The following is a 27555-nucleotide window of genomic DNA, read 5'->3' on the forward strand; positions in this document are numbered from 1 at the left end:
CTGTCCATCATACCAGACAGCCCCCCAGTGAGAATTCATTGTCTCAATGGGGGGGGGGGGTAAGAAATTCCCTTAAGGATGAGCTATAAATAAAATGCAACCCCTGGCCTAAAAACCTACCCATGTTTTTCCTTCGGAAGTGGCTGAATAAAACATCATGTCCTTTGAGCAGCAGGGAGCAGATGCTGACGACTTCCTGATGGATGCACTTGAAAGTGAACTCTCATCCTGTGCTTATTGACAAAGGTGACCCAGTGGAAGGCTGAATGCTTGAGGCTGGCAATCATGTAGATGTATGTGTTACTCATCTCTGGAGAGGGAAGAAGCCGGAAGGGCGGGGGGAGGCGTCCCAGAGATGAAGACGGAGGGAGATGTTGCAGAATAAGCCTCAGGCAGATCAGAAACATCCGCTTTCACATACAGCCTGATCCAGAAATGGAACAAGCACGCCAGGGCTCCTTCCCTCCGAACTCTTCTCGTGCATTCTATAGTTAGCACGGCAGTTGATTGTCCCAGGTGGCATTAAAATGGGCAGCCTGAGTTGAAGGAAAAACAAATCTGCAAAGATGTACATTGGCCAGGAGGAAGTGGCCAGACTCTAAGCTGCAGGTGGACAGTTCTAAAATGCTCTCCAACACCGGGGAATTCATTGGCATCTCTCAAAGAAAGGTGTAGCGGAACCGTCTCTTTGCTTTGCCATCCTTCTACGTGAAGCTAGATTTTTACATCCAAAAATTTAACTCCCTGATGTCTGAAATGAGCCAGCACAGTGGAGTGACTAGGGCAGAGGTGGCCAAACTGTGGTACTCCAGATGTCCATGGACTACCAACTGTAGCTCTCCAGATGTCCATGGCATGTTGCTGGCAGGAGCTCATGGGAATTGTGGTCCATGGAGAGCCACAGCCTAGCCACCCCTGAGCTAGGGTGTCGGACAATGGTATGGGAGACACTGGTCTGACCGCGATGGAAGCTCAGCTGGGCACCCTTGGGCTAGTCACTCTCTCTCAGCCTAACTTCCCTCACAGGGGAGTCATTGTGAGGATACAATGGAGGAGTGAAGAACAATGCTTAATGTCATTTTGGGTTGCCATTGTGGAGAAAGCAGGGTATAAATAAAAACAATAACCAACGTGCATTTGGCTGGACTCAATGAAGCCTCCTGATAACATACTCTTTAAACATACCCCTATAATTCGCTTCTGCTAGCAGTAAGGGTGATGGGAAGGGAGGGACTATCACAGTGTATGGTAGAACAGTGGTCCCCAACCTTTTTGAGGTTGGGGACCGGCAGGGCATTGGGGCGCGGCCCGCGGCCCGCGCCCGTGTGGGCCACGCCCATGCATCGGGCCGCGCCCGCGAGCCGTGCCCGCACATCGGGCCGCACCCCGCATCGGCCCGCGTCCTGCGAGCCGCGCCCGCACATCGGGCCACGCCCGCACGGGCACGGTCCGGCCCCGATTCCCTCTCCCCAAACTTGCGGCCTGGGAAGTTTTTTACTGCGGGGGGGGGGGGGGGGGGGCGGGGAGAGGGAGCTGCGGCCCGGCGCCATGGCCTTTGTGGCCCGGCACCGGGCCGTGGCCCGCAGGTTGGGGACCACTGTGGTAGAAGTCTTTGAATATATCAGCCCATTGCTCCCTTGTGCCTGTTTAGATTAACTCTGTTGTGTTGTCCCCTTGACACCCTAATTGTTTTTAGTTGATTCCATAGCTACATGTAGCTTTTCCTCTCAGTGGTTAGAACTTTGGATTCTTTTGGTAACATTCCAACATAACTCATGTCAGCAAAAGTTTTGAATGATGATGATTTTAGCCACTCAGTCGTGTCCGACTTTTAGAGATCTTATCTCAACTGCCACCACGTTTTTCGATCTTCCACCCATTCTTTTAGTTGGTCACTGGCATTCTCTGGCCAGTGTCCATTTTGATCATATCTACCCACCTTGTTCTTTGTGAGCCCGGTTTGGGAACCTTAGTCAACCCAATGCCCCCATGACCTCCAAACAATAATAAAAACACAAAATCCTCTGACAAAGAATGTAGTGATGGCCACAGGAATAAACAACTTTAAAAGAAGGTTAGACAGATTCATAAAGGTTAAATCCGTCAGTAGCTACTAGCCATGGTGACTTGAGAGAAACTTTCACATTTAGAGGCACTAATCTTCTGGGTGTATTATATTGCATAAAGATGCTGCCAAATTTGAGCTTCTTTACCATAGAATTTTGCATTGTACAAGGTTCTTAATGCTGGAGAGCCACTATGGTGTAGTGGTTAAGAGTGGTGGCTCCTAATCTGTTAAATTGGATTTGATTCATTGCTCCTCCAGATGCAGCTAGCTGGGTGACTTTGGGCTCCTCACAGCCCTGATAGTGCTGTTCTCACAGAGCAGTCCTGTCAGAACTCTCTCAGCCCCATCTACCTCACAGGGTATCTGTTGTGGGGAGAAGAAGTTAAGTTGATTATAAGCTGCTTTGAGATTCCATTGGGCAGTGAAAAGTAGGGTATAACAACCAACTCTCCTCCTCCTCCGAATACTGCCAGCACTTTTAATCTTGCCAGGGACCTTAAGACGTCTCACAACGCAGAAGGATGGTGCAACAAGTAGCTTGTATCCAAACAAATATTGGTTTTAATGAACCCTCATAGGTATCTCAGGGGTAATCAACCTGTGGTCCTCCAGATGTCCATGGACTACAATTCCCATGAGCCCCTGCCAGAGTTTGCTGGCAGGGGCTCATGGGAATTGTGGTCCATGAACATCTGGAGGACCACAGGTGGACTACCCCTACATTAGGCTACACCCAAGAGACCAAAGTTAGGCAATTGCTTGATAGAAGACAAGGGACTTGGAGAGTGGAGACTAGGGATGTGCACTTCGGCAAATGCTGGCAAGGGCTCATGGGAATTGTAGTCCATGGACATCTGGAAGACCCCAGGTTGACTACCCCTGGTGTATCTAATTTCATGAGCTGTACTCAATGCATCCTGTATTTTGTATCATTATATCACCTGTTTCTTTCTGGACAACAAATCTACTTTCTCATGGCAGAAGAACAGCATGAAATCCTCGGCTGTTCTCTTTGTTTTTAAAGAATCCGCTCCCAATAGTGGCTAACATTTCAGCTGCCTGTCATTGCAGAAATTGCCTCTGCCCTGTCGAGATGAACTGACAATACAGCGAATTACCTTCAGTGCCTGAGATCTGGGGGAGTAAGGATAGAAGAATTCAAATGAGTCTATATGCTCAATAAAGGGAGCGGTGGGGGGTTATGGAAGTTATGGCATGGAACCACAGAATATTAGCGATATAAATAAAAGAACCTCTATGCACTCCTGCTTTCTCCCCTTGCTGCCAGGAAAGCCAAGTACTCAAAGCGAAATAAATAAACATGTTAAAGGTATCTCAAGAATCAGAATGGAGGTTCATGGAGAGAAGGAAGGGGGGCTCGAAGAAAAGGCCAACCAACTGGCAAACAGGCTAGCGGTCCTCAACCCCAAAGAAATTTGACCAGAGCCAGTACCTTCTTGACTCTGGCTTCTTCCTGGTGGAATGAGCTCCCAGAAGACTTCAGGGCCCCGTCGATGGTCACTGAGTTCCGCAGGGCCTCTAAAATGGAGCGCTTCCCCCAGGCCTACGGTCAAGGCCAGTAACATCACTAACAACAGTCTGGCCTTCCTCTTGTACCACCCCCTGTCCTGTGTTCTGGCCTATACTTTGGATTGAATTTTAGATTTTTAGAGTAGTTTTAATATGATTAAATTATGTCTGTGTCAATATTCCAAACTCCCCGACTGGCCCTCAGTAGGAGGAATGCCCCCAAGAGAGAGAGGACAGTTGCTCGCTGAAGGCCAATTGCAGGTTTTCTCCGGCCCTATCCATCTCCTCTGTGCTGCTTCCTGGCACTTGGAAGGAGGAGGAAGAGCCAGTACAAGGTGAACCAGGGAGATTGGTAAAGAGGCTGGCTGCACTCTGCCTCAGCGCTGGCCTTGGCAGCCCAGGTTGCCTGGCTGACCTGCCATACCCCAAGCCCTTCTGCCTTCCATGGGGCATGGGAACTTGGTCGGCCACACTCTGTCAGCTCCCCGGCAGGATTACCCTGCTTTGCAGAAACAGAGCCAGGAGGGCGAAGGCTGGAGAATGGAGTGCTCCTGCAGGGCAGAGTGGCCCAGCTGGTGAGTTCAGCCATCTGGATCAAGGCACAGGTCAGAGCCTGGGGGCTGGGGGGCTCCTGAACAGCAGGACGGCCCAGCTGGTGAGCTACACCATCCTGCTCTGCAGGTGCCCTCCTGATCTCCGACCTACTTCCCTTCCACAGTCTATTTTCAAAATGGGCTTTGCAAATAGTTATATATATGCTGTCCAATACCTTGAGTCTACTTCAACGGACAGGGTGGTTTACAAATTTAAATCTATAGATTACTGCTTTAAGCATATACCTCAGTGCTTGCACAGGGGATACCTTTATCTTTTAATGTCCAACCTCATGAGAAACTACTTGTAGTCAAAGAACTGGGTTTGATTTCCCAATCTTCTACATGGGTCCAGAGCTGAGTGACCTTGGGCCAGTCCCAGATCTCTTAGAGCTATTCTCACGGAGCAGTTCTGTTAGATCTCTTTCAGCCCCACCTACCTCAAAGGTTATCTGTTGTGGGGGGAGGAAGGGGAAAATATTAGTAAGCCACTTCAGGACTTCTTTGCATAGTGAAAAGTGGGGTATAAAACAATTCTCTCTCTATCATGCTTACTACCTTAGGGTTAGGCAATTGTTTCTGGCGCCATCTTTAATTTTCTGTTAGGCACCTACTCAACCCCCTTCATTCCAGAGTCACTGGAATGGGGTCCCTCAGCAGAGAACATGATGATCTGGGGCCAAGGGACCAAGCCCTATGAAGATAGGTTGAGGGGAATGTTCTGCCGTGAGAGGGGACATGATAGCCCTCTTTAAGTATTTGAAAGGTTGTCACTTGGAGGAGGGCAGGATGTTGTTTCCGTTGGCTGCAGAGGAGAGGACACACAGTAATGGGTTTAAACTACAACGATATAGGAAAAATTTTCACAGTCAGAGTAGTTCAGCAGTGGAATAGGCTGCCTAAGGAGGTGGTGAGCTCCCCCTCACTGGCAGTCTTCAAGCAAAGGTTGGATACACACTTTTCTTGGATGCTTTGGGATGCTTTAGGCTGATCCTGCATTGAGCAGGGGACTAGATGGCCTGTATGGCCCCTTCCAACTCTATGATTCTATGATTCTATGAACATGGGCATTAGGGGTAGAGCTTGTGGACACTGAGGTTTAGGGGGAAGGAACATCAGTGGCATTATAGAATCCACCTTCCATGGTTGCTATTTTCTTTGGCTGCCTAGTACTGTATGTCATCTTCAGCCACGTGGGAAAAGCAAGGAATACTTAAGTAAATCATTTTTCTCACAGAAGTAGATGGCAGCCATTCATTTACATGAGGGGAAAAGTGTGTTTTCAGAGACAGCACTAAAGCAGATGGCTACAACTCTCCTTTGACACTGGTGACCTCTGGGTGGGGGAGCAGTTTAGCCTCTGCACCAGCACACTTCACAAATGAACTCTGCTTACTTTTTCCCTTAGAAATTATTGTGGGGCATTAAGAATTAAGCCAACCAACTTCATTTGATGCCCTTGAGTTCTAGTATTTGGGGAGAGGGAGGAAAAGTTCTCTTACTCAACTCTTCCCATCCCGTGGATAATGTTATAAGCCTCTGCTCTGTCCCCCCCTCAGTGGTCTGTTTTCTCAACCTTCAGCCTATCCTCAGAGGATACCCTCTCTGCACTTCTTCCAGCTCTGTAATGTCCTTTTTGAGATATGGTGATCAGGGCAGAGTCTGCACTTACTTTCTTTATTCCATTGTCAATCCTGTTGAATTCAGATTGCTTTGGACCCGGGTCTTCTTCTCCCCCCCCCTCCCCATTGAAACAGGAAAGTGTTCTGCACATGGTTAGGGAGGCTCAGAAGGTGGGGGGAGCCAAGCCTCTTTCTTTCTTTTCTTGAAGGGGGGGGGGGAGAGAAGCCAGGCGGGGAGCCTCTTTCTTTTCTTGAAGGGGGGGGGAGGAGCCAGGTGGGGAGCCTCTTCTTTTCTTGGAGGGGAGGGGGAGAGGATCGAAAAAGGCAGAGGAGGGAGGAAAAATCCAGGACCAACAGAAGTTGAGAGAAATTAGGGGCTTCTCCTTTAAGGCGAGTGTGTCACATGACCAGTTGTGGCCTATCAGAGGTTCTCTACCACGGAGCTTGGTTTCCCAATCTGGATTTGAAAAATATTGAGCATTAAAAGCACTCCAAGATATCACACAATAAAGGTAGGGTCACTCCGGATCAATCCTTCTTGCTGCAGAAGGAAATTTTAAATCGCCCAAAATCCAAACGGAAATCGCATTCTGTGTAGAGGGCAGGGACTGAATCGATCTGGGGTTGGAATAAAAGCTCCATGCAGTTTACACCCAAGATTCTACACAGTATTCCAAACGAGGCTGCCTCATAGATCTACACAGGGGCATCTCAATATTGGATGTTTTATTCTCAGTCCCTTTCCTAATAATTCCTAACATAGAGCTTGCATTTTTTTTTACTGCTGCAGCATCCTGGATAGACACTTTCATAGAGCTATAAAGTGCTGTTGTCCCAAGATCTTTTCCCCCTCTCAGATCTCAGCAAGTTCAGACCCCATTAGCTTTAGGCTTACAGCAATTTTTCCACCTTCATTTTATCCTTGCTTCAACAGCCTTTCAAAGACAGTTAGACCAAACCAAGATCACTCAGTGAGTTTGTCTGGGGCTGCCACCTGGCCAGTCTTTAATTGAGACACTTGTGGCAAAGTCAGGTACGTTCCTAGAGCGGCAGGAGCTGAAGGAGACCCACCCACCACCCTTGTACCTTGGGAAGCCACTGTAGACTTGACCAGGATTTACAGAATGGGACCCCAGGTGACAGATCACTGCAGCAAATGGACATAGAACTTCCCACCTCCTTCCTGGACCCCAAAGATTTGGGTGCCAGCTGATGATGACTTCTCCCAGCACCAGGACAACAAAGACAACTCCTGGAGAAAGCTAGCATCAGAAGCCATTGGGGCAACCAGCAAGCATGGAGGCATCCAGCAGAAGCCCAACCATGATGGCATAGAAAAGGCCCAGCCATGCAAGTAGCTGGGAGGGCCTGGCTGAAGAAATCCTGGGAACTGACCAGTGAGCAAAAGTGGAAGGCCAACAAAGATGGAGTAGGAGACTGGGGGAGTGGTGCTCCCAAACCTGGCCCAGGACATGGCTCAGGCCATAGGCGTGGGATCATGGGGTGGTGCTGGGACTGCTTGGCAGGGAGAGAGAGAAAGCATCAATAGTGGCCCCACAATCAGGACAAGGAGGCCTATAAAGAAGGGAGTGCTATATTTTGGAGGAACACAGGAAAGAGAGCAAGGACTTGGGTGCCAAAACCAGGTTAGATGTTTGCCATGCCTCTGCTCTATAGCCTATTTTATGATTCCCTGGTTAGCATCACTGTCTTGCTACGCTGATGGTCCCAAGGCCTTGGTTGTTCTATCTCTGGAATGCAATGGTTCTTTTCCTGTGTCAGCCCCTAGGTGCGAAAGGCCACACTCTAGCTTCACTGCTCAGGTGTCTAACTCTTTTGGGTCCTTGAACAGAGTGAATCCCTCAACATATGTTTCTGCACCTAAAACTGTTTGGGGCTGGGAGGTTGATAAGGGGGTCCTTGTTCAGAGATCCCCAGTCTTGGCAAGGACCCCGTGATGGGCTAACCACCTTTCTTCAATCAACCTCTTTCTTTCCTCAAATGACATCTGCTTATTGAGAGGGTTTGGGGTTCCTCACGTTGGGGGAACAACCCTGGGTGCCTCACCCCGTCCCATTCCGAGTTCTAGAGATACCCTAGGGAAGTAAAGCAGCACCACAGCTGAAGGCCAAGGGATGGGACCAATGAGGGAGGAGATTCACTGAACATCTAAGGCAGCCTGAGGATTCAAATCCCACATGAATCACTTTGCTATGTGTTGGAATATGCAAGATCTATAGTCTGCATTAGTCAACCGCGTATGATTCAACCTACAGGGTAGAGTATATTTAGATTAGGAACAAAACACAGCGTGTTTAGCTTAGGAACTTCCTGGTATTTTCAAGTAATCTCCTGTGTTCTGACTGGGTCACCGGGAGTCTTCCTGCTCTTCCGAGCCCACTTCCTCTCTGCGTTCCCTCCACAACAATTCATCAGTGTGACAGCTTGGATGATTTTGCTCCTTTCTCCTTGACAAAGCTTCTCAATGAAACCGTTTCTCCTTTTAGTGGCCGGTACTCCGCTCCTCTGTTGCATATTTAAACTCTGCCAACACTATGCCGGCCTCCCTCCCCACCCCTCGAGGAAACAAAGTGGTCTTCTCTGTTGGGTGGCCTTTATCCATTAACTGCAGTGCTCCTGTTTGCTTCGTGGATGTGTTCCAGGGGAGGCTTCTGCTGCCCTGGTAGCTCCCAGAAGCATTCTGGAACGTGGCTGGAGGCATAAAAATGTACCCTTGCTTTCTTCAGAAGCTATTCGGTGGCTGCTTCTATGCTGATATTGAAAGTGCGAGTTCACTAGCTAAGCTAGTGAAGCGCATGGAGTTTATCTCATTAATACTGCAGCTCTCCCCCCCCCCCCCCACTCAGTGCTGTTCAGCACATCCATCATTCAAGAAGCTACAGAACCACAGAACTGTAAAAGTGGAAGGAATAAGGTCGGGGAGCCAATCTCCTGCGTGGAGACAGGATTCTCCATTAGCTGGTTATCTCGAGGCCTCCGAGCACGTTGTGTGGGTGAAAGTAAACATTTGCACCATGATATATTGTGAGGATAAAATGGGAGAGAGCGACATGATGTAAGCCTCTTTTGGGAAGAACGGAGGAATATGAGTGAAGTAAATAAATAAGGAAGAGTTTCTACTCTAGGATGCTTCAGCCACGCACTCTTGTTGCTATTATCAGCGTTGCCGTTTTAAGGTAGCTTTTCCTTGTTAAACCAGGCCAAGCAGATCACAGACTAATCATCGACTGGGTCCCTCCTCTGACTACCCCGCCAGGAGGTGGGTGAGGTCCATGGAGTTGACAGGAGGGGAGGAGGAGGAGGATGGGGTGGGGTTGTGACAGTATTTAAACTGAAGTAAATGGCCTCCAACTGACTGGCCAGGAACGGTGGTGGATAAATGCAATAAGAAGAAAAGAAGAGTTGGTTCTTATACGCCTCTTTTCTCTACCCGAAGGAGTCTCAAATCAGCTTACAATCGCCTTCCCTTTCCTCTCCCCACAACAGACACCCTGTGAGGGAGGTGAGGCTAAGAGAGCCCTGATATTACTGAAGAAGAAGAAGAAGAAGAAGAAGAAGAAGAGTTGGTTCTTATATGCCGCTTTTCTCTACCTGAAGGAGGCTCAAAGCAGCTTACACTCGCCTTCCCTTTCTTCTCCCCACAACAGACACTCTGTGAGAGAGGGGAGGCTGAGAGAGCCCTGATATTACTGCTTGGCTTGAACAGCTTCATCAGTGCTAAGGCCAGCCCAAGGTCACCTAGGTGGTTGCATGTGGGGGAGTGCAGAATCGAACCTGGCATGCCAGATTAGAAGTCTGCACTCCTAACCACTACACCAAGTTGGCTCTCTCTACACCAAGCTGGATCTCTATAATAAACAAACAAACGAGTAACGGTAATAAAGTCACAGCAAATGAGCTGACCTGAAAACCACGGACAAAATTCTTATGCAGTGATAACTGGGGATAAACAGGTCATTAATTGCAGCTAGGCTCCCCAACCTATCTGACATGGTGGGCAACCTCCCATCCTCATCAGCTTTCTCAGGAAATGGTAGATGGATGAGATCACAGATGTGTAGACATCACTTTTGGTCGCCGTGTCCACAACACTGTAAGAATGGCCCCGACCTCTATGGTTATGGTAAATACCATATCTACTATAGAAACTGGGAGAATTCCTAGAGCAGTGCAAGAGGAGGGGTGTCACTTCTAGTTCTTTACCCAGAAATGCTGCTCCTGTGTTAGTAAAGCTCTGCTTTCCCACACTCTATCTTGCAGGGCTACAGCCTTAATTTATGCTGTAAGGCCTGTCTAAAGCAGTGGTCCCCAACCCGTGTGCCGCGGCCCGGTGCCAGGTCGCGATGGCCATGGCACTGGGCTGCGGCTCCCTCTTCCCGCCCCCCCCCCCGCAGTAAAAAACTTCCCAGGCTGCAAGCTTGCGGCTCGGGAAGCTTCTTACTGCGGGAGGGGGAGGAGAGGGAATCAGGGCCGCGCCCGCGTATTGTGCATGCGCGACCGAAATTGTGCACGCGCAGCACTTTTGTGCATGCGCGCATGCGCGAAAGTGCCACACATGCGCGATTTCGGCCGCGCGGGCTCAATGCAGCTCTCCAGATGTCCATGGACTACAATTTCCATGGTTGATATCTGGAGAGCCACTGTTTGGCCACCCCTGCTTTATAGCAGGGGTAGTCAACCTGTGGTCCTCCAGATGTCCATGGACTACAATTCGTCATGCGCGGGCGGGCAGTTGCCCTGCCGGTCCCCAGCCTCAAAAAGGTTGGGGACCACTGGTCTAAAGGACTTTGAACTAAGTTCCTGGAGAGAGGCATTCCAAAATTCATAGGTTGCTGCCAAGAATGCCGTTATGTGTCCCACTAAAGTTGGGTTATATGAGTTCCCCCAACAGAATCCCCTCAAATGATCTTAGATGATGGGTACATATGGGTACTGTTAAGGACTTTAATAGTAACCACACACGTCTAGCTAGCGGATACCGACAAAAGTCAGTAGGTTGAAGGGAGTGATTTGCAGGCTTGTAATTTGGGAATTCCCTATCTTAGTAACAAAAAAGCTGATTAATTAACAGTTTTTTCAGGTTTCCTACACAGTTCTAAATCCCCCTCTCCCCATCTTTATGGCCTTCACCCTCTTTCAAGAGAGAAATATAGACATACAAATAGGGTTGCCAGGCCCTATACTGGAGGTAAGGGATGCCCCACCTCTAGCAGGCACGCCCCACTGCCTATCAGCTGAAAGTAGCACCAAATCCCAATGCATCCCTCCTAGCCATCAGGGGTCCTCTGAAAACTCCCATCCTCTATTTTGCTATAAGAGTATGTCTCTAAATTACCACATTTATTACAAAGGTCTTCAGATCATCCTGAAAACCATTCAATTGCTATTTCCCTCCTCCCTGTCCTCATTACTGGCCCTCGTGTATCTGTTCTCGCACCCAGAATGTTAAAAATGGCTTTATGCTATCATGTCCTAGTCTGTTTTGCTATTCGACACCTTGAGCACAACTTTAGAGGCAACCGAAACTAAAGAACAAATCTTTTAACTCCAGTATTCAAGCCAGACGTATGCCAAATTTAGGTTTCCTAGATGAAGGTAGACCTAGACACTGCTCAAAATAAAATAACCTCTGTTGTTCTTTTCATACATTCTGTTCAACAAACCGTGAGAATGGCTAAAGGAGACTTATCTCATAGGCACCCCTTTGGCACCTACCCTCAAAGAAAACCCCTTCATTTGTCCAAGCATTATGATCCCTTTCATGTTTCCTCAGAAGTAAGCCCCACTGTTTTCAAGGGAGAAGACGCACACAGCAGTCTTTATAGAAAGCAGAGGAAAAGATTGGAGACAGGATTGCCTCCGGTGTTCGAGGAAAGAGGTCTGACTTAAAATTATTGTTATTGTTATTGTTGTTGTTGTTGTTGTTGTTGTTGTTATTGTTATTATTAATATTAATATTAATATTAATATTAATATTAATATTAATATTAATATTAATATTAATATTAATATTAATATTAATATTAATATTAATATTAATATTAATATTAATATTAATATTAATATTAATATTAATATTAATATTAATATTAATATTAATATTAATATTAATATTGATATTGATATTAATATTAATATTAATATTAATATTAATATTAATATCAATATCAATATCAATATCAATATCAATATCAATATGACAGACTGGTGCCTGAAAAGCCCCTACCAGTTTGAGTAGACAAGACTGAGCTTGATGGACCAGGGGTCAGCTTCTTGCATGAGAACCCAAGGAAGCTCAAATGCTACTGCCAAGGGGACACAGGCAATAGACAATCCTCCTCACCAAGCAAGGTCCCAGTGTTTCCCAGTGAGATCAGACCTCCCCACATACAAGCAATCTGCAGTAGATAGACTGATGTTATCATGAAGGGCTACTTATTCTCATATGAACGAGGGCTTCCAAGCTCCAGGTGGAACCTTAAATTCTTCTGGAATTATAACTAATGGCCAGATTAAGTGGTCAGATCCTCCTCAGCCTTTACCCCCAAATCTCCAAGAATTTTTCAAATTAGGAGCTGCTATGATCATGCATTTTCTCAGAGGTAGCTCCTTGCACTTTGTTTTGTTGGCACCAGGAGTCACCATCTTGGTTAGCCTTGCATGGGATTCCTTTCAGAGGGCCTTCTCAGAATGTTGCTGGATTAGGGGACAGAACCGTATCCAAATATTTAAAAAAATATATAATGTGACTGTGGAGATTTCACAATTGGAAGCAGTGGGCCATCAGGGCTTTAAATTATTCCATGCTACCCTGAAAACCCCCCTTCAAGGATCGCTGCCTTGTTGTGGCAAGGGGGCTTGCGTAGTTCAGTGAAGCTATGAGCTATGCCGTGCAGGGCCACCCAAGACGGACAGGTCATAGCTGAGAGCTCTGACAAAAGGTGATCCACTGGAGAAGGCAATGGCAAACCACTCCAGTATCTTTGCCATGAAAACTCTATGGACAGTTCCAATAGGCATAACGATATGACGCTGGAAGATGAGCCCCTCAGGTCGGAAGGTGTCCAATATGCTACTGGGGATGAGCAGACGGCTAGTACGAGTAGCGCCAGAATGAATGAAGCGGCTGGGCCAAAGCCGAAAGGACGCTCAGTTGTGGAAGTAACTGGTGGCGAAAAGACAGTCCGATGCTGTAAAGATTTTTATTCCATAGGAACCTGGAACGTCAGATCCATGAATCAAGGCAAGCTGGACGTGGTTAAACAAGAAATGAGAAGACTGAACATCGACATTTTAGGAATCAGTGAACTAAAATGGACAGGAATGGGTGAATTTAATTCAGATGACCATCAGGTATACTACTGTGGACAAGAATCTCGCAGAAGAAATGGAGTAGCATTCATAATCAATAAGAGAGTAGGAAAAGCAGTCTTGGGATACAATCCCCAAAATGACAGAATGATCTCAGTTCGAATCCAAGGCAAACCATTCAACATCACAGTGATCCAGGTCTACGCCCCAACCACTGCTGCTGAAGAGGATGAAGTTGATCAGTTCTATGAAGCCCTACAACACTTTCTAGAAGCAACGCCCAAAAATGATGTGCTTATCATCATGGGGGATTGGAATGCTAAATTAGGAAGCCAAAAGATAACCGGGATAACAGGCAAGTTTGGCCTTGGAGTACAAAATGAAGCAGGGCACAGGCTGGTAGAATTTTGTCAAGAGAATACAATGGTCATAGCAAACACTCTTTTCCAGCAACCCAAGAGACGACTCTACACATGGACATCACCAGACGGTCAACACAGAAATCAGATTGACTATGTGCTCTGCAGCCAAAGATGGAAAAGTTCTATCCAGTCAATAAAAACAAGACCAGGAGCTGATTGTGGTTCAGATCATGAGCTTCTTGTTGCAAAATTTAGGCTTAAATTGAAGAAAGTAGGGAAAAGCACTAGGCCACTCAGGTATGAACTAAATCATATCCCTGACGAATACACAGTGGAGGTGACAAATAGATTTAAGGAATTAGATCTGATAGACAGAGTGCCTGAAGAACTATGGACGGAGGTTCGCAACATTGTACAAGAGGTAGCAACTAAAACCATCCCAAAGAAAAAGAAATGCAAGAAATCAAAATGGCTGTCTGAGGAAGCTTTACAAATAGCTAAGGAGAGAAGGGAAGTGAAAGGCAAGGGAGAAAGAGAAAGATACACCCAATTGAATGCAGAATTCCAGAGAAAAGCTAGAAGAGATAAGAATGCCTTCTTAAATGAACAGTGCAAACAAATAGAAGAAAACAATAGAATGGGGAGGACCAGAGATCTTTTCAAGAAAATTGGAGATATGAAGAGAACGTTTCATGCAAAGATGGGTATGATAAGGGACCAAAATGGTAGGGACCTCACAGAAGCAGAAGAGATCAAACAAAGGTGGCAAAATTATACAGAAGAACTATACAAGAGCGAGCTTAACATCCCTGATGACCACAATGGGGTAGTTACTGACCTGGAGCCAGACATCCTGGAATGTGAAGTCAAATGGGCCTTAGGAAGTCTGAGCAACAATAAAGCTAGTGGTAGTGACAGCATTCCAGTTGAACTATTCAAAATCTTAAAGGTCGATGTAGTAAAAGTGCTACACTCAATATGCCAGCAAATTTGGAAAACTCAACAATGGCCACAGGATTGGAAAAGTTCAGTTTACATTCCAATCCCAAAGAAGGGCAATGCCAAAGAATGTTCAAACTACCGCACCATCGCACTAATTTCTCATGCTAGCAAAGTTATGCTCAAAATCCTACAAGCTAGGCTCCAGCAATATGTGGACCGAGAACTTCCAGAAGTACAGGCAGGATTTCGAAGAGGCAGAGGAACTAGAGATCAAATTGCCAACATACGCTGGATCATGGAGAAAGCTAGAGAGTACCAGAAGAACGTCTACTTCTGCTTCATTGACTATGCTAAAGCCTTTGATTGTGTGGAGCACAACAAATTGTGGCAAGTTCTTAAAGAGATGGGAATACCAGAGCATCTTATTTGTCTCTTGAGAAATTTATATGCAGGTCAAGAAGCAACAGTGAGAATTGAACATGGAATCACTGACTGGTTCAAAATTGAGAAAGGAGTTCGGCAAGGCTGTATACTGTCGCCTTGCCTATTTAACTTGTATGCAGAGCACATCATGAGAAATGCGGGATTAGAGGAGTCACAAATTGGGATCAAGATTGCAGGGAGAAATATCAACAACCTCAGATATGCAGATGATACCACTCTAATGGCAGAAAGTGAAGAGGAACTAAAGAGCCTGTTGATGCAGGTGAAGGAGGAGAGTGCCAAAGTTGGCTTGAAACTCAACATCAAGAAAACAAAGATCATGGCATCCGGCTCTCTCAATTCCTGGCAAATAGAAGGGGAAGAAATGGAGATAGTGACAGATTTTATTTTCCTGGGCTCCAAGATCACTGCAGATGGGGACTGCAGCAAAGAAATTAAAAGACGCTTGCTCCTGGGGAGGAAAGCTATGGCAAATCTAGACAGCATCCTAAAAAGCAGAGACATCACCCTGCCAACAAAAGTGCGTTTAGTCAAGGCTATGGTCTTCCCAGTTGCAATGTATGGCTGCGAAAGTTGGACCATAAGGAAGGCCGAGCGTCAAAGAATTGAGGCTTTTGAACTCTGGTGCTGGAGAAGACTCTTGCGAGTCCCTTGGACTGCAAGGCGAACAAACCAGTCAGTCCTAGAGGAGATCAGCCCTGACTGCTCTTTAGAAGGCCAGATCCTGAAGATGAAACTCAAATATTTTGGCCACCTCATGAGAAGGAAGGACTCCCTGGAGAAGAGCCTAATGCTGGGAGAGATCGAGGGCAAAAGAAGAAGGGGACGACAGAGAATGAGGTGGATGGATGGAGTCACTGAAGCAGTAGGTGCAAACTTAAATGGACTCCGGGGAATGGTAGAGGACAGGAAGGCCTGGAGGATCATTGTCCATGGGGTCGCGATGGGTCGGACACGACTTCGCACATAACAACAACAACCCTGAAAACCCTTGTTTTCTCATGCCAGCCGCAGCCCCCACCCAACTTTTTGTGACCTACCAACCATGGCCTAAAATATTCATTTTTCTTCACATACATCCAACCAGACTTATGAAAAGTTCTGCAGAAACTGAAAACTCCCACTCTTCTTTGTGTCATTTTCATAGGTCTTAACAGCTTTTAAATGCATACAGAATATAGCTATTCTGAGGATTTTATTTATTAATCACTAAGATGAAAAAAATGAGATAACAACTAGTTGTATGTATTTTACAGTGTATTATAACATGTGCTAATTCTAATTGTCAATTAGAATTAATAGGACATTATTTTCTCTTGTCTCGTCCCCCGTTACTGTTTGTCTATTAATTATTTTTCTAATTAGGTCTGATTGTAATTATTATATACTTCTGATTCTATTACAGATAAAGGTTTGACAACTCTCTTCTCCTGGTTGCTTTGGCATGATTTCTTTGACACTGATCTACAAATACTACTACTACTACTACTACTACTACTACTACTACTACTACTACTACTACTACTACTAATGCCCAGGATAGTCTGATCTCACCAGATCTCTGAAGCAAAGCAAAAGTAGCTCTACTTAGCATTTGGAAGGGAGACCACCTAAGGTTGCTATGCTGAGGCAGGCAATGTTAAATCATCTCTGTTAGTCTCTTGCCTTGGTAACCCTTGGGGTTGCCATAAGTCCATTGTGACTTCATGGCCAAGAATAAATAAGTCTAAAATAGATATACCACACTACAATCCCCAATCCCCCCTCCCCCCAATTCCTCCATCTGGTATTTCATGTGCCTGTCAGCAAGGTGCAAGTTTAAAGTGAGGGTTCAACACACTTCATGCAGGAGTGGCCAAACTGCAGCTCTCCAGATGTCCATGGAGTACAATTTCCATGGTGGACATCTGGAGAGCCACTGTTTGGCCACCCCTGCTTTATAGCAGGGGTAGTCAACCTGTGGTCCTCCAGATGTCCATGGACTACAATTCCCATGAGCCCCTGCCAGCAAATGCTGGCAGGGGCTCATGGGAATTGTAGTCCATGGACAGGTTGACTACCCCTGCTTTATAGTATTTGACCTACGATTACCTACAGTCAGTGATGACTTCAAGGCGATTGGAAAGTAAGCAGTATAGAGCAGTAGTCCCCAACCCCCGGTCTGGGGACCGGGACCGGTCCATGGATCAGTTGGTACCGCGGCTCCTTCTCATCCTCCTCCCCGGCTGCTGCCTTGGGGGCTGCCCTGCCACTCTGCTGCCGGCTCACCATTGGTGCTCTCCAGTGACCACCATGGCTGGGGCTCAGTGTGGTACTGCACAGCTGCTGCTGGCAGCACCCCCCAGCGGGCGGCGGGAAGACAGGGGCACCGGCGGGAAAGCAAGTGGTTCAGGGGATCAGGTGGCAGTAGTGGCGTCCCTCGGCAAAAGACTACCCCCCCTCCGGGCCTCAATAAAATTATCAAGCGTTGATCGGTCCCCAGTGATAAAAAGGTTGGGGACCACTGGTATAGAGGATTTCCCCCCTGCTAGTTTCTTCTGGAAAGTACTACTCGTGGAGCTTTCCTGCACTTTAACCTCCCAAGGAATAGTTTCACAAGTAAACACACAGTCTGAGCCTGTTCAGAGCTTTCATCTCAGAACATAGATTATTTACAAGCAAGTCACCGCCAGTCTATCGATGTTGTGGAAGGCGAGCTGTCGGATCTTGACACGGACCATTTTGAGAGTCTGAAAGAAGCCACAAGAAGATCATCGTTGAGGCCTGCATGGGTTCTGGAGGCCACAGGGCTTAAAAATACTGGTTTCTTTTTTGAAAGAAATGAACAAACAGGTCATCACTTGCCAAAAGACAGGTGTCACGAAAGACGCAGGAGAAAACAACTGTCAGGACTGGTTAGTGCACAAAGTCAGAAAGTATCGTAGTCTTAAATCAAGCGAAAAAGTTTTCGCATAACTCTCTCACTTAGCGGAGATGGCATGGGAGAAGCAGAATTCAGAAACATGGTGGCAAAGTTACTCGTACTTGAACCAAGTTACTCATGCTTAATCTCCTGCTAATTTGCCTTCTTGCTGGTGGCAAGCAGGGAAACAATAATTCAGTGATGTGTTTAGATGTATTCAAGTGCACCTTTGCTTTCAGTACAAGATAACCGATTCCACGACCCCAGGCACTCAAGAGAATATGTGACTTTTCTATATCATCTCTGTTTCAAAAGCTGTCGGATGGTAAAAGCAGAGGCTGGCTATAACAACTTTACCCAGTCATGTTGGCAGTTACAGTGTGGGCATAAAGGTATACAAGGTGGAATTAGGGTAGCCACAGTTTGGGTCCAGCATATCTGATGGACAGCTTGTCTATTTATGTCGTCCCCCATCCCTGGAGAGCACTCCATTCGTCAAACACCAATAGATTGGTGGTCCCTGGCCTTTGGGAAGTCCACCTGGCCTTGACCAGGGTGAGGGCCTTTTCGGTCCTGGCTGCCGCCTGATGTAATGAGCTCCTGGACGATCTCAGGGCCCTGACATAGATGACTCAGTTCTTCAGGGCCCGTAAAATGGGTAAGTGGGGAGTCCACACTGACAGCAGAATCAGAGTCATTAATGCCGACTTCTTTCAGGATATACCACAGCAGGAGTCCCTTTCTTTCTTTTCTTGAATGGGGGCAGGGCGGGTGAGTATTGGAGACAGCAGAGGAGGGGGAATAAATCCAAGAGGCTGAGAGAAGTTAGGGCTTCTGGAGCACAGTCACTTTAAGACAAACCTTGCAACTGGGAACCCGGAAGTCTTTGAACTGACGTCCTGGACAATTGGGGAAGACTGCTTTGCTACAGCGTTGGAGGCACAAGGCAGGAAGTTAATTCGCCAAAAGCAGAGAGTTGCGCATTTACTGATGCTGATTATTGAAATATTGAGGGTTATAGCCACTTCTGTATATCGCGGGGGAAAGGTAGGGTCACTCCAGATCAATCATACATGTTACAGAGGGAAAATTTATCAAAGTGGAAATCAAATTCAGTGTAGATAGCAAGGATTCATTCAAGCTGGCAGTTGGTATCTGATAGCTGATGCATCTGATATCTGATGTAGGCCCTTATCTGATAGTGTTACTGGCTGAACAAATATCTTTCCTGACAACTTGCCTTCGTTTTCAAATTTGCAAAACATGCACTCGCTTTACTTTCTCAGCTGTGTCCTACTTACCCTTGAGGAAGAGAACTTTGACCAGATGGACACTTGCCCAGAAAATCTCAGCACAAATTGATCTAATTTGATACATATATTTCTAAGGGATTCCCCCCCCCCCAAACTTAGAGGAATACAGGCCATGCGAAGTGACGAAGTGGAAGGTTTGAGTATAGCCATATGGATTTCACGTAATTGGATCTATAGAAGATAGTCACACTCAAGATCTAATCTTCTGGAAAATGCTTTGGTGAGAACCTCGGAAAATGTATGTGATATTATCTTAAAATAGATAAAGTAACAGATGATAGGTACATATTTTTCTATCTGATTTCATTTCCCCATGCAAGTGCATTTTGTGTCATTATGCTCCTTCCCTATTTACTCATTTTAAAAAAATGATTAGACTGATTTGAAATAAGAATCTTAAAAAGATAAACACGAGTGAACTTTGGCTAAGATACGAGGGGTCCCCCCCCCCCCGTTTCACAGCTGGAATAAACAAACTTCTGACTTCTCTTCAGTCAGAGGGCTGTGATCTACAGCCGTGGTAGTCAACCTGTGGTCCTCCAGATGTCCATGGACTACAATTCCCAGGAGCCCCTGCCAGCATTCGCTGGCAGGGGCTCCTGGGAATTGTAGTCCATGGACATCTGGAGGACCAAAGGTTGATTACCCCTGATCTACAGAGACGGGTTATTGACAAGAACAGCCATCTCAATATAGAGCTGTGATTTAGTGTTGCTTCATGTGTTGCTTCGGAACAGGTGCGTATCCACGTGTCTGTTTTCAAAGGGGGGGGAGTTCACCCATTAAAGCAGCTGAACAACTGACCACCTGGATTAGCCAAAAATGGAGAAGAAGAATAGAGTTGATTGCATTCTGCTGGTCACAGAAGGGCTGGCACACTGGTATTCCTATAGCCCAAAAGGGGTTAAGTCCATTTTGAAATGGCCTCTGTCCAGTCCGGCAGGCTACTGGAAATATTAATAGCCAAACAGAAGCTGAGGCCCAGACGCTCCATCTTACCCACGTGAGCCAGATAGTACATTAGTCTTCCCTTAAAAACTACCTGAAGACTCCAGGTGATGGAGAATGAAGCAGATTGGTAATTATCTGGAGCTCGGCAGGGGATGCACATTATACCCACTCTGCAGTCATTCCACTGGTTGCCCACCAATTACTACATCCATTCAAGGTACTATTTGACACACACAAAGCTCTCTTCATGGTCCTTGGACTCTTGTATCTGCCTCTCCACTTATCTCCATCTTCGATCATCTGAGCTGGGTCTTTTCTGTAGTGGCCCATACCTTGTAGCATGGCCTGCTTGAGGAGACCAGGGCAGAGTCTGCACTTACTTTGTTTATTCCATTTTCAATCCTGTTGAATTCAGATCGCTTTGAACTCGGGTCTTCCTATCCCCCCCCATTGAAACAGGAAAGTCTTATGTATGGGGTTAGGGAGGCTCAGAAGAGGGGGGGAAGCAAATGGAGACTCTTTCTTTGTTTTCTTGAAGGGTGGGGGGAGGATCCAAGAAGTCAGAGGAGGCAGGAAAAAATCCTTTCTTTTCTTGAAGGGGGGGGGGGGGGGAGGATCGAAGAAGGTAGAAAAAAAAATCCAAGACCAACAGAAGTTGAGTGAACTTAGGGGCTTCTCCTTTAAGGCAAGTTTGTCACAAGACCACCTGTGGCCAATCACGGGTTCTCTACCACAGAGGAGAGCCCAGATTCAAAACAATGCAATTTTAAAATATATTGATCATTAAAATCACTCTAAGATATTGCACAATAAAGGTAGGGTCACTCCGGATCAATCCTTCTCGCTGCAGAAGGAAAATCTAAATCGCCCCAAATCCAAATGGAAATTGCATTCTGTGTAGAGGGCAGGGACTGAATCGACCTGGGATTGGAATAAAAGCTGTGTGCAGTTTACACCCAGGAAGGCTCCCAAGCTCCTGGCATTTCACAAAACAGACCTGATAAGCAGGGTGTTGTTTTTAAGGTAATAAGGTCACATCTTAACAGATTGGCCCGGAAAACGGAACTGTGCTTCTTTTGATATAATTCCATGTTCAGCATTTTTAATCACATCACGTTGAATACTTCAGCTCTGTTCAGCCAACAGCTCCATTTCAAATGTCTTCAATTCCTATCCTTGTTACATTGCTTATTAACCACAGCATCTTCTACTGATTGCATCGATTTACTTTATATAATCTGACTTGAATCCCAGTGAGAAAGGGGGACTAAAAATAATGTTTATGAATAAAGTATAACATTTCCCACACATTTAGTGGAATTTTGGAAGGATATCTCAGAAATATTTTGTTCTCTTTTTCTACAGAGATAAGTAGTAGTTAGAGTGCAGGCCGAGAATCTGGGAGAGCCAGGTTTGAATCCTACTCTGCCATGGGAGTGGGCTGGATGACCTAGGGTGAGTCACATACTCTTAACCTAAGCTACCTCACAGGGTTGTTGTAAGGATAAAATAGAGAGAGGGAGAAACAACTTGGGGAGGGGGAATATAATGCATAACTGAAGGAAACAGAAATGCAATAAGTCTGGATTGGGCAAAAGATACTCTGAGCAGGTTTATGAAATGCCATTTCAAATTACTCAATGAAACAATGAAATTTAGGTGGCACAACACAACTTGCAAGAAGTCACAGAAAAGACCCATCCTTAGTCAAAAAGATGTGAGAACTGAAAGCAGTTAAAGCTCATTAGCAGCATGCATGATCAGGAACTTTGTTGGCCCTGGAAAATAAGAGCTTCAATCCATTTAGATTAGAATAAATAGTTAAGTGCTTTGATTCCTCCTTATGCCACCATCTAAGTGCCCCGTCCATCTGCCAGATGACATGTACCTCCCTGCTCCCGACACGTGTGCTCAGGATATAAGGTATACTTGAATATTACCAGCTCAGAAGTTTCCCAAACTGGTAAATATTATTGTTCCAACTTTGCACATGCTACGTGAAGCTCTGTGCTTCAGTCTTGTCTCAACTGATACAAGGAATACATGGTGATTTCTAAATCTCCAGTGCTAATGCAAGGGCTAGCATTTCCAAAGCACTCTGGGAAGAACCGGAAATCACCTCAAGAAGAATCGCTACATAAAAACTATCTCTAAGCGGTGGCTATGTGAGAATCAATTTGGCCAATAGACTGGGTATAAATTCATTAATTATATGTTCCACTTAACATTTCTGGTAAGGTCTGGGAGGTGGATCTGGTCTCAGCACTAACAACCACTCAGGGCAGCTGTCCCACCCTTGAGTGCCTCCTCCTCCAACCAGCTTGCTTGTCTGTCCAGAACAGAACTGTCCCCCTTCTGTCCCCCACCCTTGACAACCCTCTGCTCCTTTCACTTCCCTCCGAGGCTCGGAGGCTGCAGATCCCTGCTGTGTAGAGCTGCCCCTGCTGGTGAGTTCCCTTCCCAGTGGACTCCAGCCTGGAGCCTTTCCACATCTGGGGGGGGAGGGAGAGGCCATCCACAGAGTTCTTCCACCACCACCCCCATCTGGCACCCCATCTGGTATTTCTGAATGCAACGGGCTTGGCCCCGAGTATGTGATTTTTCAGTGATCTTTCTATATTAATGAAGAAGAGCATCTTGCCTTGGGAGATGGAGGGGAGCATTGTGGCACAACGTGAGTAGGCAATAGGCCAGATGCTGTAGTGGTCAGATGGCTGGACAATGATCCAGGAGACCTGGGCTGAATCTGCACAGAGCTTTTAGTCCAATCCCAGGTCGATTCAGTCCCTACCATTTCCACTGAATGCGATTTCCATTTTGATTTTGTCCAATTTAAATTTTCTCTCTGCCACAAGCATGATTGATCTGGAGTAACCCTACCTTTATCCTGCAATATCTTAGAGTGGATATAACCCTCAATATTTGAAGAATCGGATTGAGAAAGGATGAGAAAGCCGGCTGAGCTCTGCCTGTTTGGAATTTGGGATTGACCTCCATGGTAGAGAAGCTCTGATTGGCGAGGGCATCAGTTCCTGGTTTCCAGGCTTAAAGGGGAAGCCTAACTTTTCTCAGCAGAAGCTCCAGAAGCCTAAACTTCTCTCAGTAGAGATTTGCCTCTTCGGTTTTTTTTATCCCTCCTCTGCTGTCTCCAATCCTCCCCCCCCCCCCTCGTTCAAGAAAAGAAAGAAAGAGGCTCCTGCTGCGCTTGGCTCCCCCCTCCCCTTCCGATCTTCCCTAACCATGCGCAAAACACTTTTCTGTTTCAATGGGGGTGGGGGTGGGGAGGAAGACCTGAGTTCAATTCGATCTGGATTCAGCAGGATCCACAATGGAATAAACAAAGTAAGTGCAGATTCAGCCCTGGCTTCAAATTCCACTTTTCCAAGAAGTTTACCCTTCACTGCCTCTCTCAGCCTAACTTATCTCACAGGTTCAGGGGGGTTGCTGTACTGGTCTGAAGCAGGAGAACAAAGTCTGAGTCCGGTGGCACCTTTCAGGCCAAGGAAGTCTGATTCAAGGGAGTGTGCAAACACACTTCTTCAGATACAGTGAAACAGGATTCCTTCAACCGTTGCACACAGGTAGAGAGAGGACTGGATGAAGGTTTAGTTGTTAAAAATTCCCAGTTTCTCATGCATTTTGACTCTAACTAGCCCTTCCTGGTAACTTACCCCACCTCCCACTGGCTCCCTTCCTATACGTTACTGATCCCCAACCTATGGGCCGCAGACCACATGTGGTCCATCGACTAATTGGAGGTGGGCTGCCAAGGACACCTTCTCCCCCCCCCCCCGGCTCTTTAGTTCATCCCCACGGCCCTTTGCAACACACTTTGGGTGTCATTGTCTCCCATCACTCCCAGATGGGACTATCTCGTTGCAGAGAAACAAGCTCAGGGTTCCCATTGATTTGTCATTGTCGTGAGTTCAAATTTCCATGAAAATAAAATGTTCCTTATGTTCATTGTTGTAGCGTGTCTGTATCTTATTTTGAAGGGATGTTTAAACATTACCATAGCGATCAGAGAGCCTTAGGGCAGTGGTTGAGAGCAGAGGAGTAAACTACCCCCCCCTCCCACCACCGGGCCTCAGTAAAATTGTCAAGCGTTGAGGGGTCTCCGGTGATAAAAAGGTTGGGGACCACTGCTATACAAAATGGTTGAGGAAATTCTGTTTCACTGTCATTGAAGAAGCACAACCAAATTTGAGTCCAAGAGCACCTTGAAGGCCAAAAAAGATTTATTGTTGGTCTTGAAGGTGCTCCTGGACTCAGATTTGGTTGTGCTACTTCAGACCAATACAGCTCCCCCCCCCCTTGAATGTATTTGAGGAGTGAGCACGCACACAAAAGCTTATACCTTGAATATAATGCTAGTTCTTAAAGGTGCCACTCAATCTCACAGGGTTATTGTTGTAGGGATAAAACTCCCTAATTAAACCTGCTCTGGGCATTGCTTTGCTTCATTTCACATATCTCGGCTTATTTCGGAGAAGAGTTCCTGGTGTTATAGGAAGGAAATCCCTCTGGCTTTGAAGGCTTATACGATGGACAGGCCGTTCTTTTTCAGAATACCATTCAGTCCCCTTGATGAACAGTTGGGCGGATTACCAGTTCAGCATTTGCTTACAAGCAAAGTAGGTTCTGAGCGATCCCCATCATCACTCCTTGATTCACAATCAGATTAGCTCCACTGGAATAAATTAAAATCACTGCCCTCTGTGCATAATAGTCATCGCTGCCCTTTGTAAAGAATCACAGGATGCAACTTGCCAGTTATATGCAAATTCACTGCTAATTGTGTCTATGTATAAATTGGATAGAAAGCCCATTGCCTTTGCTGGCTCTTTTCACTTGTTATTCATTTAAAATGTATCGTGTTGATCAATGAGACATTTGCATCCAGCACGGTCTTCCTAGCACTTCAGCCATACCCACTGATCCATCCGTGTGTCTTTCATGCCCCATGGCTAATTGCTCAACTACAAGGATTCGAGAAGTTTTGACACCCCAGAGTACAGGGAAGGCCAGTTGTGAAGTGCCCAAAGCTTTGGACTCACTGACATTTATATACCATCTGTCTTTTCCATACTTTGCAAAGTAATGTGCCAGTCACACTCAGAGAAATATGGCCTGTCACTTTTTTCTCCCACTGTGTCCTCCTCCCAGTTCAGCCAGGAATCTCATTCTCCAGCGTTTAGATCAAGATGGGCCTGTCTTAGGATGGCTGCAACAGATGAAAACGGCAAGAGTCCAAAAGCGCTTCAAAGACTATCAACATCCACAGCAGGGTGTGAGCTTTCGCGAGTCACTAGTCCCTTCTTTCTATACAACTAGAATGTGAGTCCATCTGTCCTTTTATCTGGACAGCAGAGTGATGCCAGATGCCTAAGACCTAAGAGCAGCAGTACTCTTTCAAAGGGATTTCAAAGGGAGATGAGGAAAAGAGGCTGTTGGAATGCAATTGATAATGAAGCTCAATACATTGCAATCCCCAGGAATGAATAGAGACGTAGGTTTCCTGTCTCATTACCAATGCTGATTTCTCCAGACCGACTACCTCCCTGCATATCACACTGGATCCAATCATGCCTGCTATCATTGTTCATCTGCTATTGGCTTTCACCTGCTATTGGCATTTGGCATCTGAAATCACTTTACTCTCCAAGATATAAAGACAAGTAGACTCAAATTTTAGCTGTATCTGAAGAAGTGAGCAGTGACTCCTGTATCACTGAGTGGGATTAATTGGAAAAAGTTAATATCCCCCCCCACTCCCCCACCCCCAATCCAGGCCGGGTCTGGGTGATGTCTACCATGCCAGGTCTTTCATCTAGACTTATTTATTAATCAAATATATATCCCACTTCTGGCCCCCTGAATGAGATGCAGGGCAGCTAACAGCATATAAAACACACCTGATACATTCAGAAAATGCACAATGTTTACCCTCCAATAAAATCCATCCACTCTCAAGCAGGGTAGGGTGTGTGCATGGTGAAGACACAGCTGAAAGCTTCCAGCTACTCCATGGATCACAATCACCCAGAGGCTGCCCAAAAAAGAGCAGCTTGTTATGTCCTGCAGAACCTAAGAAAGACACACACCACTTCAGGCAGTAGCTTGCCCAGGATGGGGGCCACTACGGACAAAGTCCTCACCCTTGTTGAAACAAGGAAGACCATTCATGGACCAAAGACCTTCAATAAACGCTGAGATGAAGATTGGAGAATTAAACCAATGGAGTCCCCATGGAGGAGAAAAGCAGGATACAAATGAATTAAACAAACAAACACATCCTAAGTGGCCACTGCTTTACCTATGACCAACCTGGCATTTAAAAAGGCAATATTATAGCCCTACACGATGTTGATATGGTTACCAGCATCTCCATGGCTGGAAGAAGAGCCAAACAAGACAATCACCTGTGAATGTTTGCTGTCCCTTTCCCCTGCCCAGCCATTTTGTCTCTCCTGCTCTCCCAAACACATCCATAGCCATGTCTAGAAATAGACAATTGGACTTAAAGACAACAATTGGGAGACCAGCTCTCACCAGAATCCGGATAGGACAAACAAGTCCAGAGACCAGCTCCTGCTTAGTTCTGTTAACCTCCATAAGGAGCATAACCTACCTGCTACCCCCCCACAGTTGTTACTGGCTACTTGTGGCATAAAAAATGCAGAACCAGCATCAGACTTTTCCAAAGATTCCCTTCTGGGAGGTAATTTTCCCCTCCACATGATTCTGACATCCATGGAAGCCACTCTAGATACACCAGTTTTACAGTTCATTTCCATCCTTTGCTCTGTTTCGATCAGGGAATTACTAGAAACATGCTGCTGAGAACGTCATAACCATCAGGGGCTTGCTACACAAAGGACATGAAGGTCAAGCATCGGATCATATCAAGGGAGGCCGTCCTCCTGCTTGTAAACCGTGGTATGATGGAACCAGGCACACCCCAACGATTTTTCTTCTAGATTTACAAGCAATCCTACAAAGTAACTTGCAGTGCGCTTAGCACTCGAAATGCACTTGCTGACTCATGGCATCAGGAAAGAAAGGAAACTAGAAACGCATCACTATTCAACACTTCGAGCGCCAAGCAGCATACTCGGACAAAACAGTTTCCCCAAAGCAGATTCTGAAACGGTGTAAATAAATGTCTCTCTATTGACAAAAAGAGATCAATATTAATTCTCTTTGCTGCTGGTTCCCCGAAGAATTCCGTCGTGCCACGGGGTGACTTCCCTGTCCAAAGACCAAGAAAAGATCCAATTGCAGATTTTACTGACGTTCTACAAGTCAGACTGGTTTTTATTTTTCACCCCCTTCTTCCATTATTAGTGCAACTGCTGAATTACACCCGGCAATTGGCTCTTGGCTAAGGACCGTGGATCAGAAGACCATAATAAGAGACAGCCTGGATGACAGAATGGCCATGCCATTTTGGCTTGTGCATTGCAAGAGACATCAGAATAAGAAGTAATTTTTTG

General features: G+C 46.1%; 1 protein-coding gene across 2 annotated transcripts in view; it reads right to left on the minus strand.

The window, feature by feature from the left end:
* Window positions 1-27555, minus strand: part of CDH6 (cadherin 6) — a 202843-nt gene that overhangs the window by 74221 nt on the left and 101067 nt on the right. The window lies entirely within an intron of this gene.

This window comes from Paroedura picta, chromosome 9 (genome assembly GCF_049243985.1).
Source record: "Paroedura picta isolate Pp20150507F chromosome 9, Ppicta_v3.0, whole genome shotgun sequence".
Classification (NCBI taxonomy): Eukaryota; Metazoa; Chordata; class Lepidosauria; order Squamata; family Gekkonidae; genus Paroedura; species Paroedura picta.